At 38.3% G+C, this 21,478-nt stretch overlaps 1 pseudogene; it reads left to right on the forward strand.

Moving 5' to 3' along the window:
• Window positions 1-19,137, forward strand: part of LOC132113138 (activating signal cointegrator 1-like) — a 101,770-nt pseudogene extending 82,633 nt beyond the window's left edge.
• Window positions 19,138-21,478: the final 2,341 nt, after the last annotated feature.

The following is a 21,478-nucleotide window of genomic DNA, read 5'->3' on the forward strand; positions in this document are numbered from 1 at the left end:
CCCAAAAGGCTGCTGCAAACAAGACCGGCATGGCAGGCATTCCCTTTCTCTAATTGGGCTTTCACAATCAAAGAGAAATTATTTTTCAAACTGTCTGGTAGAATTTCTCCAGTACTTGAAAGCAACTGGACGTGCTTTTCCATTTGAATCAGACTCATAATTGAAGCGTGGCAGAGGAGACTGAAAAGATTTCCTTGTTAAGCAATCAAACAGTGTTTTGAACTGAAGATCCAGCCCCAGATCGTGACTGCAGTAATTAGAGAGCTTTTTGGTTATATTTGGAAATGCACTCATGCTTGTCTCTGGAGGAAAAAGCTGCTGCTTCTCTACTGCAGTGCATCAGCTGTTCACCTTCAAGCTGGATTTCCTGTTTAAAACACATTAAGGTCTATAGTATCAGAGAAAAACAACAAAAGAAAATGGATCACTGCTGAAAAATAATCCTACGCATGTTGGCCCTAAACTATTTAGCCATTCAGATAGTGACATGATTTTTTCCTGGCCTTAAACACGTTATTATAGTGCTTCAATTGTTTGTTTCCACTATGACCTTTAAGTTGCTTGTACTCTGGTATTAACAGCTTGCATGTGTGCTGTTCTGGAAACATGGTCCAAATTGTTTAAAAAAAAAAATTTCAACCTACAAGAAATTGTGGCTGAAATGTCACAGCTGGCATGAAAAATATAATAGAAAAGCACTGTTTCAATCGGATTCCAAATTTTGATCACTCTGTGCTTAAAAACAAACAAAAATTGTTTTGTGCGCTTACAGTGGAAGTCTATGAGACATGAAACAAATGTAAATATTCAGTTTCAAAATTATATTTTACAGACTTTAATGTCATTCTCATCTTAGTATACAAGTTTTAGAATTATATGCAGACATTCTCTGTGCAGTTAAACCTGATCAACGATTACTAGAAGTTAATTCTGCTAGAAGTGTAGTTCTAAAAACTCAAACTTTATCATTTAAAAGACAAGGCAACATTTCGATTTGTTTATAAGCCATTTTTGTTTGTTTTAACAAAGATCATAATTGCAGTAAAATGTGTACTTGGAGCCCACAATTAGTAATTTACAATTTACTAACTGCATCACAACCATTCCACTATAAAAGAAAGATCATTTGATAATTAGTCATTTCCTATTGATGTTTCCCAGTCTCGATGACTAAGGTTACACACAAACACACACTTCCTCATGGTAATTATCAGATCTTTATCTTATCTACAATATTTGTGCCAGTGCCCTTGCAAGTGTGCTGATAAAAACCATGGCGAAATCACACAGTGCTTAGAATGACTCTTTGTTTTACATTTCAGTGCTTCCCACAGCTAGCTCCGGCTTTGTGTTGAGCTTGTTTTAATCTCCATAGCTCTTGTTGAGCTTGTTGTTGTGCTTTTGAAAGAAGTGAATTTGCACTCGGAGAGCTGTCTGTAGCCACCTCGGCTGAGCCCAGACCTCTCTCAGCAGGATAATCTGCAGTCTGATCTGCTCACCCCCAACATAGCAGCCAGCTATGTAGTCGTCTTTGTGGCATATAGCGAGTGGGGGAGGGGCCCTCGCTCCTGTCTCCCCATGTATGGACTAGTTCTCTGTGAGCTGAAGAGGCCCTGAGTGCTCATGTTTATACTGAGTCCCCACAGGCTTTGTGTTTCTCCAGCTATAAGATTCACACTTTGAGAACAGCAATTGTGGAATTGTGCATTTTTTTGAAGAGTCTGGGGAAGCACCAGTGAGGATTTCTGACATGTCTGATGTTGTTGTTGCCATTGTTCTGCTTCCCATAATGTCTCAGAAATAAGAAATACATGTGGTAATGTTTCATTTATAAGCCCATTTCACCCTTATGAATGTGAATTGACATTCACTGCCCATTTTATTTCACCATTTTCCATTTTATTTCCCTAATGTCTCAAATTTTTCTTTGTTAAATGGTGTGAATTGCAAGGAAGTGGTGGAAGGAGAGGAGGATAAAACTGCTTGGAAAAGTCTTTTTTCTAGTTCACTGTGGTGGCACCGGAGATACAAATGTATTATACGTATGCTTAGGTATAATTATTTATATATTTAAGAATATGTATATACAGCTGCAGTCATACATTTATAAAGAACAGTTGCAGAATCTGTAAAATAATTAATGTTATGTTAATAATTTTAACACTTTTTTTTTTGTTTGTTTATGAGTCACTTGTTTGTTCTAAACCATTGAACTGCCCCACTATTCTTCAGAGATAATTCTTAATTCACTGTTCCCTAATTCACTACTGTAATTCACTATTCTTCAGTAGTCCAGCGCATTCTTTGGTTTTCCAGCATCTTCTGCATATTTGAACCTTTTCCAGAAGCAAAAATCCATGTTTTCCCACTGAGGACAATTCAGGGACTCCTACACTGCTATTACAAGGGTGGAAAACATTTACTGATGCTCAAGAAAGCTACAATCCAAGAGCCAGTGGGTATAGGAAACAGTGTTTCTTTGTTTAACCTCACAAAATTGTTAGATTTATGCTTAAATGGCAAAAATCCATTTGCCATCAAGATAAGAAATTCAAGGATGATTTAGATATTTTAATCATTTTAGATATTTTTACTGGCTGTTTGGATATTTTTACTGGAAAACAAGACAAAATAGCTTTTCTTTTTTTTTTCTTTTTTTGTGCTTCCATAGCTCTGTGTGTTTAAATAGAAACCGTACATCACAGAGTGCACTCATAATTGCTCCTGACACGTTAACTTGTACAGCAGTGGCTGTGTAGAGGTGTGCGATATACTCCTCCGTTGGACTCTGCGTGTATTAATGCTTTGTGGCGTTAGACTGGCAGGTTTCCAGAGCTGCTCAATGAGGCAGCACTCAGTCTGCTGAGCTCTTTCTGCCTTGCGTCTCTCTGTTTATTATTCCCTGCACTCCGGCAAACCAGCTGAGCTTCTGGAGTATACTCCATCAGCTTCTATCTCTGTACTGTGTCCAGAGTTACCATGCCAGTCAATTCCTTAACACTCAACACATAACCTTCCAACCCGAGAACCCATTTTGATGATTATCAAAAGCGTTTAATTCCACTGTCTGTGCGCTCAGCCTTCGTGGAGCCAAACTGACCCAGTTTCTGTGCAAGTCCACATTTACACTGGCTCCGTGGGCTAAAATCATCTATCCTTGATCTCACCCTCATAAACAAACAACCAATATATATATCATCCATTGCTGCTTTCCTGTGCCTTGAATTAGTAGTGAATTTAAACCACAAACATAAGTGTTGTTTTTTTTTTTGTGTATGCGTCCTATACTGGTAGCTGATTTATAATCTTTAAGTTATCTCCGAGTTATGGGGTATACTAACCTACAATCAACTGTAGGGTCTTGATTCACCAGATGAGAACGACTTCTCATCTGGTGGATCATGACCCTACAGTTGATAGCAGGTCTGTTCTTTAGGGCTGCACACTGCAGGGCAAAACAATTAAACAATAAAATGCAATTAATTGTTTTATAATGCGTCTTTGAAAAGGACATTTAAGAGAGCTTCTGGTATCGTTTGTTGTTGATGTCAAAGATGAAGCTACTCCAGTTAGCCCAGTCCAAACATAAACCATTTGACATCATCTAATCCTTGAAAATCATGAACAAAACTCTGCAAGGTTAGTAGAAAATAGTAGTTACTAGGTCTGTCTATCAAAGTTTACATTGCAGTTGAATTAATTGTTATATTCCAATCAGTAAAGCAAAATGATTGAATATTTTTGCTTAGAAAAGGCACCAAATGAAGATAGTTCAAAGATATTATTATACAAAAACATTAACGTGGTGAATAAATAAAACATTGATTAGACATCAGTAAAGTGGCTCTAATGGTTTATTTGAAAATGTCGTATTTGGACATATGCAGATAGACATCTTTAGGAGATTTGAATGTTTTTCAGCATCTCACGCCATGAAGGCAATGATGTCACAAATATACTGTGCATTCATAATCATTGTCTTATTTTTGCAAAAATCACCATTTATGGCAAAAATCCCTTCCTCTGTACCTATATATAAATACAGGCATTGCTAAGTTTTGCATTGAGTGCTGTGGTCTGTCTTTCCTCCTGAAAGTTCCAAATGAAAGGCTATGTTCACACTGCAGGCAAATGTTTTTTTTTTTTGCTCACATGCGACTCAGATCTGTTTTTGTCATGACGGTGTGAAAAGCACAAACTGCATAGAATCTGATCTTTTCAATTCTGATTTGTGCCACCTCCATATGTGGTACTAAATCTGATCCATGTCAGGTGTTTTGCGATGCAACCGAAGTGTGAATGGTCATGTCGGATTTAATGCGGCTTTTGTCACTCTAGATCGACATTCGTCATAATTCCGCGCTGATAGGAGACACTTCAAAGATTTTACATACCCAAAGTTGTCAAGACAGTAGCGGTAGGTAATCAGTGGAAGTGTGATGTGTCAGAACTCATGTGTATTACAGTGACAACTCTACAAACAAAACATGAGGGCTTGTATCATAAAAGTTTCAAAAATCTTTATTTTTTTCATATTGCCTGTAGCAGATCACACTATAAATAAACGCATAATCGCTTACTTTATATCCTCTGTGTTTACTTCTGAATCACAGGCTGCACAAGTGTTGCCAAATCCACTTTTACCCCATTGGAATTGCGCTACTTTCTCCTCTGTTGTCGCAGGATGTTTTTCAACTTCGTGGGTTGATGTGACCCCACTAACGTGATGTTTACCTCCCTGAACATGATTAGGCTAGTTTTGGAGTAGTTTTGAGAAAGTATTGGGCAGAATTTGTTGTAGTTCAGAATCCAGATTCTGTTCACACTGGAAATCTGATATTGGCCACATTTTAAACAATGTGAACAGCTATACAAAAAAATCGGATCTGAGGAAAAAATCAGAATTGAGCTATAAGGCTCGCAGTGTGAATGTAGCCAAAAAGACATGGATCCGCTTTGGTAATTTGCTGCAAAAATGCAGCTAAACAGCTAATGCAGAACTGATTTTTGTATAAGCCTATTACTTTCCACTTTCCACCAAACCATACACAGATAAAAAAAAATAGAAGCAGTGTCAGTGCTTTCAGATTTTGAACCTGGAGCTTTTCTAATCTTACTAATCCTTTCTGGATATCAGCATCAGCCATTTAAAAAAAAAAAAAAAACGATTTTAACCCTATGTAGTGTTAGTGATGCATAATTGAGTTGTGTCATTTTCCTGCTGTAATGAATTGTTAACCTTAAATGTTTTAATACATGTCGTGACAACCAACCGTTTATCAGTTCCTCCCCCACTGCCAGGTAATATAGCTGAGTGTGTGTGTGTGTTCAGTCTCTGGCTCGCACTTAAATAGAGTCTCAGCCATGGTAATGAATGCAACCAGTGCTTAGTCTCTGCAGGGAGATGTCAGGCAGAGCAAGCCAGTTGAGTGCAAGCCCTGGATATGGTCAGAGACAAGAAAGTGTGTGTGTCTGTATGTGAGGGGGTAGTGCAGCTCAATTTCCATTTTTATTAACAATCCTGTTACCTCTGTCAGGGAGACGGATGGACGGGAGCTGGTGGATCAATGTCACTCTCTCTCCAGCATGCCAAAGAGCCAGCACAAGCAGACCATTAACTGCTTCCTGTCCTACTCCTGTTCTGTGCTCAGCCCACAAGGCAGGGGGCTATAAATTCTGCTTATGTTACCTTTCTCAAGGTCTTATCAAAGGAGCTATAGTCTTTAACAGGCACTATAATGCGATTTCTTGCCATTACACTGCGGGTAATTGATTGTTCAAGTGCTCGCTGTTAACTTAATTAGTGGTGTTTTCGAAGGCAAGCAGGACTATTGCTATTGCTCTTATGGGGGATTAGGGGTTTGTTCATATCCCTAAATCTAGCTGTTAAACTTTGGTTCATAACTCATTCTGTTTGTGCAACAGACATTAATTTATGCCTTAAATCACGTACCTTGTTGAGAAGAGGTGTGCTCCTGCATTTGTAAGCAGTCTGGCTTAGAATTTTTACCTTGTGGATAAACAAACAGGTGTAAAGATCCCATTACCTTTTATAGAAGGAGGGACCCAGGGTTATCTGGAGTTTTTCCATCACGCAAACACTCTAGCAGCAGCATTGTTCCACATTAATAATCAAGCAGAACACCCTAGCAATTTACTGAAAACTGTAGCAACTGTATAACAACATGCTAAAAACCACCCACAACACCACAGTATCATGTATTTCATGGTCTATTACTACTTAAAGGGATAGTTCACCCAAAATTGAAAATTAGCCTATTATTTACTCACCCTCAAGCCATCCTAGGCGTATATGACTTCCTTCTTTCAGACAAATCCAATCTGAGCTATAGAAAAAATTGACTTTGATCTTCCAGGCTGTTTAATGGCAGTCAGTGGGAGTTACAGTTCATCAGTCCAAAAGGGATTAAATAAAGTGCATCCATCCATAATAAAAAGTGCCTTGCACGGCTCCTGGGGGTGAACAAAGGCCTCCTATAGTGAATTTATGTGTTTTTGTAAGAAAAATATCTATATTCAAAATGTAATAATCACTTTAAAAGATTAGTTCACCCAAAAATGAAAATTTGATGTTTATCTGCTTACCCCCAGGGCATCCAAGATGTAGGTGACTTTGTTTCTTCAGTAGAACACGAACTGAGATTTTTTTTTAACACAAACCGTTGCAGTCTCTAAGTCTTATAATTGATGTGAATGGGAATCGCAGCTAACACATACAATAAAACAAACAAAAAAACACACAAACAAAACCAAATTAAACCCTGCGCCTCGTGACAATACATTGATGTATAAAGACACAAAGCAAAAATCTGTGCAACAAATCCTGCGGATCTATGATCTGCCATAAAGCCAGAAGAAGAAGACGCCTCACGTGCTTGCTTGAGAACGCGCCCAAGAGGACGCGCTTAGGAGAGTTCAAACTGTTTGCATTTTGCGTGAATCAGAAGTTACAAACAAGTAAAAACTTCTGAGTGGCGTATGCACAACGCTGCCATCCTAAATCATCCGCCCGGAACTGCTTCGATGTACAACAGTAAGCACAAGCTAGATTTAATTGATTATGTTTTAAATATGGATATTTCTCTTACAAAAACGCATTGATTCGCCACAGGAGGCCTTGGTTTACCCCCCTGGAGCCATGCGAGGCACTTTTTATTATGGATGCATGCGCTTTATTTTTCTTCTTTTGGACTGATGAACTGTCACACCTGCTGACTGCCATTAAACAGCTTGGAAGATCAAACACAATTATTATTATATCTCTGATTGGATTTGTCTGAAAGAAGAAAGTCATATACACCTAGAATGCCTTGAGACTTTTGAGTTAACTTGCCCTTTAAGTAACTGTAAAAATCTAGTTTATTAACTTCTAGTGCAAAATCTGTGCAGTTGTTCTGTTTATTTTACTGTCGTTTTTCATGCTCAACAGAAATAACTGCAGGAAGATGAACAGTTGGAGAAATGTTCGGAAAAACCTCTCCTGCTGGTTTTTGATTTGTGACTCACTCATGGCAACAAGAAGAGGACCCCTGGTAGTTAGTGGGGATGATTTCTCCCAGAGAGCCATTCGCTCTGACGTCTCAAACTGTAACAGAGCACAAACCATGATGGATTTTGCATGCATGATGATGGGTTTAGATCCATGTGTTTGCAAGAGGCTATGTGTGCACTTGGCTATATCTCATGAGACTGGTATAGGAGTGTGTCTGCTGATGAATACTGTGCTTGTCTATTCAAACTATTATTTTGGGGAAAGGTTTGGATCCCTTCCCTGCTGAAAAGACCAGTAGAATCAACGAATCACAAGCACGAGATACAGCTAGGTCAGGCTCCATAGAGATGCCTGAGGATCACCTCAACCCCCACAACTGTATGACCCATCTTTAGAGTCCTTATTTGCTATGTGTAGCCTGACATGATCACTGTCCTCACCAAGCTTCTTAACTAGCTTCACCACATAAATATCCTTTGTTAACCAACTTTTATGCTCTTAATAATCCATGGCACCTTTCAAAAGTGCAAAAGGTTCTTAATAGTTGAAAAGGGTTCTATAGATTACTATAATATTCTTCACACTTCACACTGTGAAACCTTTTGGAAACTTTACTTTTAAGAGTGTATGCTGATTGACCAACGTCACCAGCCACTGTTTGCTGGTGAACATTATTATGTTGGTCCACAACCACCATACCTGGATAAACCATGCCTAAACTGGTCTTTTCATCTGGGCAAACAGCTGCTTTATTTGCTGTTGATGCACAGAACACTGTCTACCTTAGTCTGCAGTTTTTTTGGAAAGACAAATTGGTCAAAATATAATGAAAATTTGGCATACACCCAGAGGACAAAAATCTCAGGAAAGCTTGGAAGAGCTTTTGAAGCCTCGCATCAAATTAAATATTAATATACGCCAGTTAAGATATGTCCAGTGTGTGATTTTTGCCTATGTTTTACCATCTTTTTTTGTTCTCTTAGTCTAGTTCTGTACTAGCCACCTCCCCCCCCCCCCCCACACACACACACACACACACACACGTCTCCATTTGCCCTTGCAGCAGGGAAGGTTCAACTCTCCCTCCCCCCAGAGAGCAGCTTTGCACTTGAGCTGACCGTTAAAAATGCTTTGCTGGGTTGCCATAGGAGGGCTCAGCACAAAGGCACTGGTCCTGACCCCCAAGCGGCTATTAGCAGAGCTCCTGCAGTCTCTGGGAGAGAAAGAGGGGCACCCACCTCAAGCTTAAAGATTCTCAGGAAGCTGTCAGTGCTGACACATTTCTCCCTCTGCACTGCTGCACATATATGCAAATCTCAGTGCCTCAAAAAACAAAGCATTGGATCAGCTTTAATTTATTCCCCCCTTCAGTTTCTCTCTCCTTTATCTCATCCGCTTTCTTTTGCCACTGCTCTGCTAATGAAGATTTTTTTTTGCCCTGCCTCCCCCTCACAGGAGAGAAGTGGAACGGAGAGCTCAGCAGTGTTTGAGTGTGGGGGAGCAGTCATGTACTCAAGTGTTTCTCATTAATGAATGATAATGGAGCCATCATATCTCACGTAAAGAGCTCTGTGACTAATTGTGCTATATTGTTTGCTCAGACAATCTGCCTGATCTCTCTTCCATAGACTTTAGTGAGTTAAGCCCAATTTATACTTCTGCGTCAAACGTACGCCGTAGGCTATGTGTAGTATGCTGCAGCCTGATGTGCACCTCTCCAAAAATCTAACAGCGCTTCAATTCTATGCAGACCGCAAGCGCTCCCTCCATATGTACTTGAGTTTTGTGAGTGCTTATGTGCACTTTAATATATTTTAATGCTACACCTTCTTTTATAAAATAAAACAAAGCAAAAAATGAGTGTCTTATCATTTATTATACTACACAGCATTATACATCACTAGTTCTCCATGACCAACAATGTTGATCTGCCGTGGTACAAGTCCTTGTGGAGATTGAAAGAATGCCATCTTCTCTTGTTCCATTGTTGTCTCCTTTTTATAGTTTTAAATAATGATTTAATTATTTGATATTTATTTGCCGCCGTCACTGCTATTATGCTTCGCTGACGTGCTGCTTTTTCTTCGGCTTTTGTGGTGGTACTGCAGGTTACACCAGCAACATGCGCGTGGACATTGCAGACTAGCGGTTTGCATGTGTACTGCACGTCAACGTGGACAGCGACCCAAAAGTATAAATGAAAACTGACGCATAGTTGTGAGATTTTCTCATCTGGATGAAGTTTTGACTCGTGGTGTGTTACAGGATCATCCTAAATAGAGAAAGCTTTAATAAAATATACAGTTGTATCTGTAGCTTGTTAAAAAAAAATTAAAAAGTCTGTGGGACTGTCATGTTTTTGAACATTGTTGGTCTTTGTTGGTAATACCAACAATTTGCATTAAGTTGAAGGATTCTAAACTTTGTCGCTTCGCTGAAAACACCAATCCATCGCCAGCGCCCGCTCTCACTAATGTCGCCGGAAATCGCCAGCTTTCCATTGAAATGAATGTGATCATGTCTCTTTTGTCTTTTTTAGATAGACAGATAGATATGTTTTGTACATTATCTGGGTAGATTCTGCTTATAATGTCTACAATGCTTTAGGGATATGAGTGAGTATCGCTGTGATTGAGAATGAGTTTAGTCAAGGCTCTAGCAGTAGCCCTGAATCTTTGCTTAGCCCCAGGCTCTTGCGCTGACAGAGAGGGGAGGTGATTAATTGCCTCGGAGGGAACAGTTACAGGAATTATTAATGACTGCAGGATTAATCCGTTTTCTCTGTTTGGCCCATTAATATGGGCAACCCTGGTGGCTGGAAGATTTTTCTCTTGGTCTGGAGCTTCCTGGCCGCTCATAGGACTTAGATGTGTCTTTCTTTTCATCAGTTGTCTTTTTCTTTGTCTTTCTCTTCATGTGTCTGGAAAATACCTGTCCTGGGGCCTCATTTATAAAGCGTGCGTACGCACAAAACGGGGCTGGAAACGTACGTACGCCAGTTCCCACGCAAAGGTTGTGATCTATAAAAAACAAACTTGACAGGAGAATGTGCGCACCTTTAAGCAAACTTTGAGCCGTGCGTACGCACATTCTGGAGACAAAGGGAATTGGCGACACCGATGGTGAGGTCGTGAACTGAAGTTAGATTGTAGAAAATAAATGTGAGAAGAACGATTATAAGAATGAATGACATTTAATTTTCACTCCATTTCATACGTTATATCCACATTATCATGAAGATTAAATCCAACAGTGTTATTTGTGCCGATTGTTTTAGGCTATATACATCTAGTAAAATCCAAACGTAATTCAAAATGTATTAAAAGTAAAATAAAATAATAATCAGCGCTGCCTTACAGTCACATTGTCCACAACGGGAGCACAGGAGGACATGGCGCGATACATGTGATAGCCTACAGAATAGCATGAAATACCCTTTTATTAGAGAACTGCAGAACACAGTGTAAAAAGGAAATATTTTCCTTAATGTACATAGCCTATATCATAAAATGTCAAAGTCTGCAAATACAGTCATGAAGCACAATCGCTACTCATCATCGGTCCTAACTATTACGGTGTTCATTACAAAACCGTCAAGAAGCATGTGTTCACTATAACATTTTCGTCTTAAATTTTCGCCCACAAATTAATTAAGTGATTTTGTCAAGGTGTTAACGATCAGTCTATTTGCTAGAAACATATAAATTCTCCGGTGACCCGGGTATGTAATGCTTCATGATGGCACTCCTGGCACTGTTGGAGGATTACGCTAATGGCAGAATAAGGAGAGAACGAGTTTTCAGGGACCATGATGATTTCCTGGCCCATGATGATGACTGGCTAATAAGCCGATTTAGATTCCCTAGAGCTGTGCTCTTGGATCTATGTGCTGAATTGGGTCCAGTATTAGAGAGGGCAACACGCCGGAACCATGCCATCCCAGTCCAAATACAAGTCCTCACCACTCTGGGGTTCTTGGCAACCGGCTGTTTCCAGCGGGAATTGGCAGACAGGTAAATTAATAATATAAAAAAACTATAAGTAATCCTCAAATTTGTCTCTAAGACCTTTTTGTATATGAAATAATTCTATTGGAATCTATCATCTCACCCTATAGGTCTGGTATATCACAGCCGTCCCTGAGTGCCATAATATCTGTCGTTTTAAATGGTATACTTAATATGGTTAGTCGATACATCAGGTTCCCCTACACTGTGCGAGAACAGGCCGAAATTAAAACGCAATTTGCAGCAATGTCTGGTTTCCCAAATGTAATCGGCGCAATTGACTGCACTCATGTTGCTATAAGGGCACCATCTGAAAATGAATTTGCTTATGTTAATAGAAAGCATGTGCATTCTATTAATGTGCAAATCATATGTGACTCCAACATGACCCTCACAAACATTGTGGCACGCTGGCCTGGTTCAACACATGATTCCTTTATCTTGACACATAGCAGTGTAGGGAACAGACTAAATGCAGGCGCAGTACGTGATGGCTGGCTTCTTGGTGAGTTTAACAATATTAAAAAGTAGAAACTGTAACAATTTTGTTTTTAATATAATTATAACCTGCAGGCGACAGTGGCTACCCCCTGAGACGCTGGCTCCTCACCCCATTTTTAAACCCGCAGAGCGCAGAGGAAACTCATTATAACGAGGTCCACTCTCGTGCCCGCGCAGTTGTGGAGCGTGCCATCGGCATCCTGAAATGCAGATGGCGTGCTCTGGATGCCTCGGGTGGCAGACTTTTATACCATCCAGCAAAAGTGTGCAAGATTGTCAGGGCGTGTGGTGTTTTGCACAATATAGCACTGAGAAACGGTATTCCTCTCCCTCCTGATCTCCCTCTACCCCAGCATTACGACCCCGAGCCACAGCCCCCTGGCCGACAAGAGGGATATCAACGAGGTGCAAGAATCCGTGAGGATGTCATGCGGCGTTTGTAAAGAAAGACAAAACTCAAGGTTCATGTTTTAACTGCATCTTTTAATGATTGTGCAATTTCTTGCATCACTTCTCTCATCTGCCGTAGCTCATCTGCAACCCTGTTGACAGCGTTTATTGTCTCTCGCTGTAACTGCAGGACTGCGTCAGTGAGTACCCGACCACTTTTGGACGTGCCAGACGCAGAAGGGGCACTGCTTTGAGCCGGACGCTGTGCATCTGCATCTGAGAACCCCTCACCCTGAACCTCCTGTTCATTTACAGCTTCAGACTCCGGAAGGACTGGAGGACAAACAATTGGCAACATTTATCCATTTATCACCCCACACACTCAAATGTACAGCGTTAATGATTAAAAATCGGTTTAACCTTGCTCCTCTGTGGTTTCAGTCACGTCAGTGTCTCCCTCCTTTTCCGACACAATACCACACACGCTGACCTCCCCAATTATAGCCGCGATTTTGCTGTCCACTGATGTGAGATCAGCTGTACATGGGCCCCCACCAGTTGCAGCCACGCTCTGGCGGTGGGAGGACAGTTTTCTCTTTGCCTCCACCTTGAATGAATGAGAATCTTTATTTCACATATTTTGCATACTGTAAGCACATGTAAATAAAACTTTTTGAAAATCAATATTGCTATTTATATAGGTATATAGCCTAATAAAACACAAATGTAATATGTTGGTAAAAAAAAAATTTGTTTACCTTCAGGTCGGACCATTTTTCCTTTTAATTCTGCAACTGTCCGTTCTGTCCCACTGACACAATTGACGGCAGAAGCAATACTTTGCTACTCGCACTTCTTCTTTTTATTAGTGACCCCACTGCTGTGGCCACCAAATAACACAGTTTTCCGAGCCTCCACCTCCCCTACAAGTGTTTCAATCTCAGTATCTGAGAAATTACGTTTTTTTCCTCTTTTCTCACCTGTCGCCATTATTAAAATTAGGCTAACAGAAATGCACGTTTTCACTTTCTTGGATTAATTAATTGGCGGGTCGCATGCCAGTTTTCCAGGTATATATGGGATTCCACTCTCATTTACATGCTGATCAGCAATCATGAGGTGATTTGCATTGACTATTTATGGTTAAAAATGGGCGTGTACAGGGCGGGATATGAGGCTGGTTCACATACGCACATCTGCGGGTGATCTGTGATTTATAAAGGGAACTTTGCTTACAGGTGTGCGTACGCACGGTTTTATAAATCGGAATATTTTTTGGCGTACGCCATTTTTGGCTTTTGGGCGCACGTAAACTTTTAGTAAAGATCCTACGCATAGTTTTATAAATGAGACCCCTGGTCTCTGTGTGTGGGTTTGCATCTAAAATGGAGAAAATGCACTGAATTTTATGGAACGTGCTTCTCTCTGCTTTAACTCTCATACACAGGCCTTAATGAATCTGTCACCACAGAAAGCTTTGCAGATGTTAAAATTATCTTTCACAATGTTCAGCATGTTGCCTGATTCTTGAATGTTTGTTTGTTTGTTTGTTTGTTTGTTTGTTTGTTTTTGGGGGGGGGGTAGATATTTTTCGATATTTTGATCATGGACAAACTAATTTTACTGTATTTTAGTACATTAAGCAGAAAGTTCTTAATGTCCACAGAATTCTGCCTGCCTTCATAAAATTCTATTTATTCCTCACCTTTTGCATGTTCGTTTTGTATTTTGCTAATTTGGACAATGTGTTCATACTTTTTTTTTTCATGTTTTCTTTTATTTATTTTTTCTTCTTTTTGTCCAATGCTGCAGCAAGGGAAGCAGTTCAGTAAATTATATACAAGTAAACCAGCTGAGAGTCTCTCTTTCTTTCCAGGAGCCTTGAGTGCATTGAATCTACTGCACTGAGGGAGCTGTAAGTGTCTGTGAGCATTCATGACATGCTCTAATCATTAAGGTACTTCGAGTTAGATTGGAAAAATGAGCTGGATTTCCCCAGACAGTGATGTGATTTTCCCTTGACTCTGCTCTGCGTTATCCATGATTGAGACCTTTAGAGTTTGACAGATCCTGAATTTAATAGTGTAATAATAATTTAATTTGATTGGTTTTCTTAGACTTTGACTTGGCACAATATCACATATAGAACAACAAAATATAACCTGTCTATCTTTATTACATTATTACTTCTAGTCATTTATTCAATCTCAACTTAACTCAATAACATGGATGATACCTCTAGAGCTAGATCACAACACTCCAGCTGTCTGTTTATTACCCCTACTGAGTGCATGTGTTGATGTCCCTCCACCCACCCATCACTGCCCATGGCTACAAGACAAACAACCTTTTCATGAACAGATATGATTGAATACAACAAAAACTAGAGAATGTTTTCCCCTGTACTGTTCCTTTGGGAATCTATAACAATGAAATCCATCTTGAACATTTTAATACCATTGGATTTCTGGCACTTGCAGTCTACTGTGGAAACCTAAGTGAAACACCATTAAATGTAATCAATGCTTTAATGAGATTAAAGAGACAGTTTACCATAAAATAAAAATTCTGCATTGTCTAGAAAATTATGGGCCATCCAGTAATTACAATCTTTTAAATACAATCAGCTAACTGATATTGCATGTAGTCTGGAGAAATTATAAAGCTGAGTTTCATCAACCGTAAAAGCTAGAATCATGTTTCCTTGTAATATTACATCTGGGAACAACAAAGGGCCAGAGACAGAGCCTTGTTGCACTCCATACTTAACTTACATGATTATTAGGGTGTAACTATTTAAATTTCAGTCTTTTCTCTCACAAATCTATTCTATGACTTTAAATAAGAATTAAGGACATAGTGCACAAGTTGTACAGACCATTTTTATGGTATTTTATTTAAATTTTTCTTTTTAACATGGAGATGAGAAGATGATTTTAATTTTCAGATCTTTTGTTTTACATTCCAGTGGAGTCATTACAATTTACTTGCAAAAAAAAAAAAATCTAATCCATTTTTAAATCTCCAACAAACAGTGTAAATTATTTGAATGAGACCAGTGGGGTTCTATGTGAGAGTATTTTCCTAGAATATATGTAGTCCTGTAAGTTGGGAAGATTGCATAAGTTCATTCCTTGAGAAAAATCAGGTGTATTGGATGATGGAGTTCCAGCAATGCACCGCACCTATTATTGGGCTGGCTCCCTTGCTGCAGTATGGGTAATAAACTGCTTCAAAGCAGCCCCCAACCAGAGCAATCAATGGGAAATTATATTGCTAGATCGATGTCTGGTCTCTTAGAAGTTGCCTCACCAGCCAGTGCAGAATAATGGGACTCAGCCTCTCAAAGCAACCAGAGGTGCATCTACTGTTAAATTAAAATGTAAAATTAAATTTATGCATTTAGCAGACGTTTTTATCCAAAGTGACTTACAGTGCATTCAGGCTATCAATTTTTACCTGTCATGTGTTCCCGGGGAATCGGACCCCCAAACTTGCGCTTGATAACGCAGTGCTCTACCAATTGAGCTACAGGAACACTGTAAAATAATAATAACTGTAAAATATTACTGTTGAAATGTGTTTGTGCTGTGACATGTCTGTAATTACATAGAGTATATAATGTGTATATATATCATTTAAAGTTTTTATAAAAAATTATCTTAGAAAAGTCTTGACTGATTTCAAAAAACTTTCTCTTTGTTGTTGACCTGATCTGTGCATTGTGACAGCTTGCTTTGAAATAGCATTCAGATACATGTTCTGAAAGATTGTTTACAGGTTTTTGCTTTGCTAGAGTCAAACAAAAAGACTACAACTGATAAGCTGGCTTTAGTGTATGCCATGTTACGTGACTCAAATATTGGTCAGAGCTATTTGAAGTCAGCCAGATTTTGCAGTCAGAGGTTGACAGATGCTACCGCTGTACATCTGAAAAAGCAGCCAGCTAAGATCAAGGGTGAAATTGAAAGTCTTTGCTTTCCCGCAGAATAGAGATGCTGATGCCAGCCACATCAGCATCTTCTCCTTTCCTATCGATTGAGTGGCTCCAGTTTCAGAAGTCAAGACTGCTCAGAGCCTTGTGCAGGCAGCTCTTAGCCAAGGTAATACAGCATGAGGAATCACAAAATATCACCCCTGAAGAATCTGTCAGAACAACCTAGCCCACAGATCATATTAGCTTGTCATATTAGCATGAAATTGAGATTTCTTGTTCCTTTAAGTTCTTGCCCTAGTAAAAAAAAAAGATATAATAATTATTTAAACATCCATTTATTTCATACTAAATATGTGTTCCTGTAGCTCAAGTGGTAGAGCATTGTTAGCAAGCGCAAGGTTGGGGGTTCGAATCCCAGAGAACGCGTTAGGAGAAAATTGTTAGCCTGAATGCAATGTAAATGTCGCTTTGGATAAAAGCATCTGCTAAATGCATAAATTTAAATGTACATTTTTAAAATTAATTTAATTTAAATAGTTCAAATCTATTAACATATTTACTGACATATCGCTTGAGACTTACTGATATAAAAAATAATTAAACTTTATTTGGAGTACTACTTTTATTTCTTAAAAGTAGTATTTCTTAATATTAAGCCTAAACTGTGTTTTAATGTCACTGCTGATGAGGATTGTATGATCTTTGAATAACAGCAGTCTTTAAATACAGAATATTTAAAGTGTACCTAAAGTAAACTTTCGGTAGTTCCACTTTAGCACAGACTTAACCAAATCTTTAATTAAAGTGCATTAAGTACAAAATTAGTTGATCAGATTTTTGTAGGGTATTTTTGTAAAGTACACAAACATGCAGTGTTGGGGAAAGTTACTTTTAAAAGTAATGCCTTACAATATTGCGTTACTCCCTAAAAAAGTAACTAAATACGTTACTTAGTTACTTTTTATGGAAAGTAATGTTACATTGATTGTTTTTAATAGAAGAAGTTCTATTTATAGCAAATGTAAAAGCCCTTTCACACCAAAAAGTGTAATGAATAAACCTCAGGCTGAAGGAAAAGTAAATTCACGTCTGTACAGTAGAACACAGGAGAAGAAGGTTCAACACTTTTCAGCAATAAAAAAAAAACAATGAAGCACAATTGTTAGTTTATCTAAAGTCATTTTTTAATTATTAGTATGGTTGAACTGGATCATTAAAGGTCAGCAGCAAAGACACTTAATAAAATGGGAATAGATACATTTGTGTTATTTAATATATTTAGTTATTGCAGGTTTGCGTCATATTCTGAGTTTGCATTTCACTGTTTTGATTAATGTTGATGGATACTAAATCTGTTTTGTTTTTTGTTTTTTTGTGAGTGGGATGAATTAATGCACATTCACATTTAGTCTAGAACTACAGTAACATCATGTTCACACATCGCACACAACGCCTCCATACTTCCGATTTCTCCCAATATGTGAACAGGAGGCTTGTCAGTCAAAAAATGGGAATACAAAGTAACTGGCGTTACTTTTTTGAAAAAGTAACTCAGATATTTTCTTGTAAATTAAAAAGTAATGTTACTTTACTAGTTACTTGAAAAAAGTAATCTGATTACATAACTCGCGTTACTTGTAATGCATTACCCCCAACACTGCAAACATGTAAATGTAATTGTTGTATATTTAGCATGAAATAAATGTATTTCAAATACATTTTAGTATATTTAGGATAAATAAGTAATTTTACTGTAAAATTTAGAATAATTAAATGTTTAATGCTATTTTTTGATGCAGGTACACTTTCACATAATTTAAGAATAAAATTGCTTTCTTCTCATCTCAGTTATTATATGTTAAAAGTTATTTATCGAAGCTCAACAAATATGACATACCTATTATGAGTGAAACAGTGTTGCAGCATCAGTAAATCATCTTTTTACATATTTATTTTCTTACAAGATTAACAGAATGCATTAGAACTGCATTTGGAGAGAAAAGACATTTGGAAAGATTAAAAAAATAAAATAAAAGATTAGACATGGTGGAATTTTTTAATCTATTGACATCCATACAGATGGTACTACCATACATTGTACAACAGTACAACTTTTTACTTTCTTCTCGGTAACAAATGACATAAATTCTGTTGCACATCATTCTAGGAAGAAAATTATAGCTCTCAGAGCTGTTTTCTAAATGCTAGTTGGTTGTGAATCCGTACTCCCAGAGTTTCTTGCTCTTCTCATGCAACAGATGGGCTATTCTGTCAACGCATCATCTAGATTTAAACCTGTCCCTGAGTAATCATGTGTTAGGGTGACATTTACAGCACTGCAATCCCTCTATGTATGATGAGAAAGTGTGAAAAGGGTGTTGGAAGTGTGAATGTGTGTGTAAACAGATTCATAAATTCTCTCTTCCTGATCCCAGCCCTCACCTCAGCAGGGCAGCTTTTCGTTGTTTGACGGAGCTTTGAAAAGGTCACTTGGACTTGAATCCCCATTAACCTCACCCCTCCCCATTCTCTCACACAGGGAAACCGGAGAGCCAGAGCCACCAAAGTGCCAAGAAGTGTTTAATGCAGCCAGCGTGACCTAAAGCCATGGTGATCAAGAGATGAGAAACGGAGAGTCCCTTTGGAAGCCTCATGTTGGTTGTGTCATGCAGCAGCGGGAATCACCATGTCACATATGGGACTAATGGTGACATCAGTAGCACAGCAAATGCACAATCATTCCCTGATTAAATGTTATTGCTTTTTCTGCAATAAAAGGCTAAAGACTACTTGTGGAATGGTTCTTTAATACATTTCAGTTGGAAAGCATTTTAAAATATAATTTATTTGTTACAATTTAGTCTTTTGGGTTATTTTGCGTATAATAATGCTGTATAATTAACCAGCTCCCTTTTAATTTCAATTGGATTTCCAGCCCATAAAGTCGATGGTCTGAACCTGAACCGGTTGGCTGAGCATGGAATTTTCTGCTTACTAAAGAGGCAATTGTGCTGGAGAGCTCATATTGGAGCTGCTCTTGTTATTTGGGCCACAATGGCTGTCAAAGCCAGAGCCTCTCAGGTTTTGGGCCTGCTGCTCTCAAAGTGATTGAGTGGACTCTTTGTGACACAAGCATCTCTGCACCAGAAAGAGCAAATGACTGGCTCCATTAATGGTAGATTGCACGATGGGAAAGGCATTAAAGTAGCCTGACATGTATTGAGCATGCATTTTCCTCTTCTTGTGCAAAACGGGGCATTGGTCTTTCTACGCATTTCAACAAGGGTAAATACATCAGCATGATAAATGATCAGCTAGCATCTGCAGTCTGTTGAATATATAGACTTTTCTGGGATTGCTTTTTTTATTTGGGTTCATGTTGTGTGAATCTTTTTTGGTAAATCTCACAAATATGAATTAAAATAAGTCAATTCCTGCCATGTGAAAAAAAAAATCAAAATTCAAAATACACATTATCATTAATTTAATATAATGGTGAAAAATCGTATATCTTCCACAGAAAATCATGTAAGTAAAGTATGGAGTGCCAAAAAGGTCTGTATTAGGCCATTTGTTGTTGTTCTTGTACATGCACCCCTTTAAAATTATATTAAGAAACATACTGGTGTTTTTGCATGGTACTCCAAGGTACCAAAAAACACAATTATATTACTATGATAGATTGAAATGCAGATTTATTTATTATATTTTATATTTCACTGTAGTCTACTAATGACTGAGAGAGGAATGTACTTAATTGTCATGAAAATACTGTCACAATGTACAAATAGGCATAATTTTTTGTAATGCAGTATATATTTTGAAACCGAAATGTTACCTTACTTTAAGATTTTTGTAAGAGCCACCCTTTTACAGCATGTCTGTCATTTTGATCACTTCTTTATTTTTTCATCATATTGTAATGTGCAATTAATAGTCCAAAATACAAATACTGTTTGAGTTTAAGATTAAACCTTTTAAAAACCCTCCCTTGCCTAAAGCTAGAGAGCAGCTAATCAAACTCGGTCATCTTAACCACCTATGGGGTACTGGGCACTCCTTTGTGCCAAAGTACAAAAGACATTTTCTGAGGAGTGCTGAAGAGCTTCCAAAATTCAGTTTCACAGAGCCGTTGTCAGCAGTGGTCTTCGATGCACGGCCGATGCTTGAGATTTATAAATGAAAAATGATTACCAATAAAACGAAAATATTATGAAGTATTGAAAAAAAAAATTCTGCATTTGTTTAAACAAACAGTATGAGCTATTAAAAGCATGATTCAAGTGTGAAGGTGCTAATTATCTTATGAAAAGCTTATGTTTTTGCATTTAAATTAGGGGGCATTTTAAAAGAGGCTTAGATTGTAGAAGGAATGTCAGCAGCTGGTCTTCCTGTTTTCAGTCAGCACTTTCCTTGTAGGCATTTCCTTTTCTTACCACTGTTTGACAGGCCTGACTCTGTTAACCCTGAATAAAAGAAAGTGCAAATGAGCATACCTGTAGCTACAGACACGACGCTGCCACCCAGGCACCCAGAAATAGAGTGAAAAATCTCTCCCCACGGCTGAGTTTATGATGAAACCTGGAGCTGCTTGTCTGTTATCAGCCAGTTGGAAACTAGCATTGTTTAGAGGAGCTTTCCAGTGTTCACTGAGCTGTGGAAATAGTAAATGGGTAATAGCCTAGCCGCACATCAACAAATAGCATTTTTACATTATTAAGAAATATTTGAGTGTTAAAGATGCATGGAATGTAAGTGTTTATTTGCTATATTTAACACTTAAACTGATATGCATGGGTTTGTCAGTCTACTGCACAGTAGCAAATTGAGTCATTAAGTGCTAAGTATATGCCCTTAGTGTCTTTAAAAATGATTAATCCCTTTCAATAATGTCAAAAGCAATGCTGTCAGTCATCATGTTCCAACTGAAAGCAAAAACATTACAGATAAATCACTCACCAGCAATGTTACTGTACTACCAAATGTGTTTGATAATTTAACTCTGTTGACTGTTCATCCAAAATGTAAATGCGAACATAACTATTTCACCCTCATATTAGTCTCAGCCTCAGATGCCACGCCCACGGACTATTGTTCATCCAAAATGTAAATGCGAACATAACTATTTCA

Source organism: Carassius carassius, chromosome 3, assembly GCF_963082965.1.
Source record: "Carassius carassius chromosome 3, fCarCar2.1, whole genome shotgun sequence".
In the NCBI taxonomy this organism is placed as follows: Eukaryota; Metazoa; Chordata; class Actinopteri; order Cypriniformes; family Cyprinidae; genus Carassius; species Carassius carassius.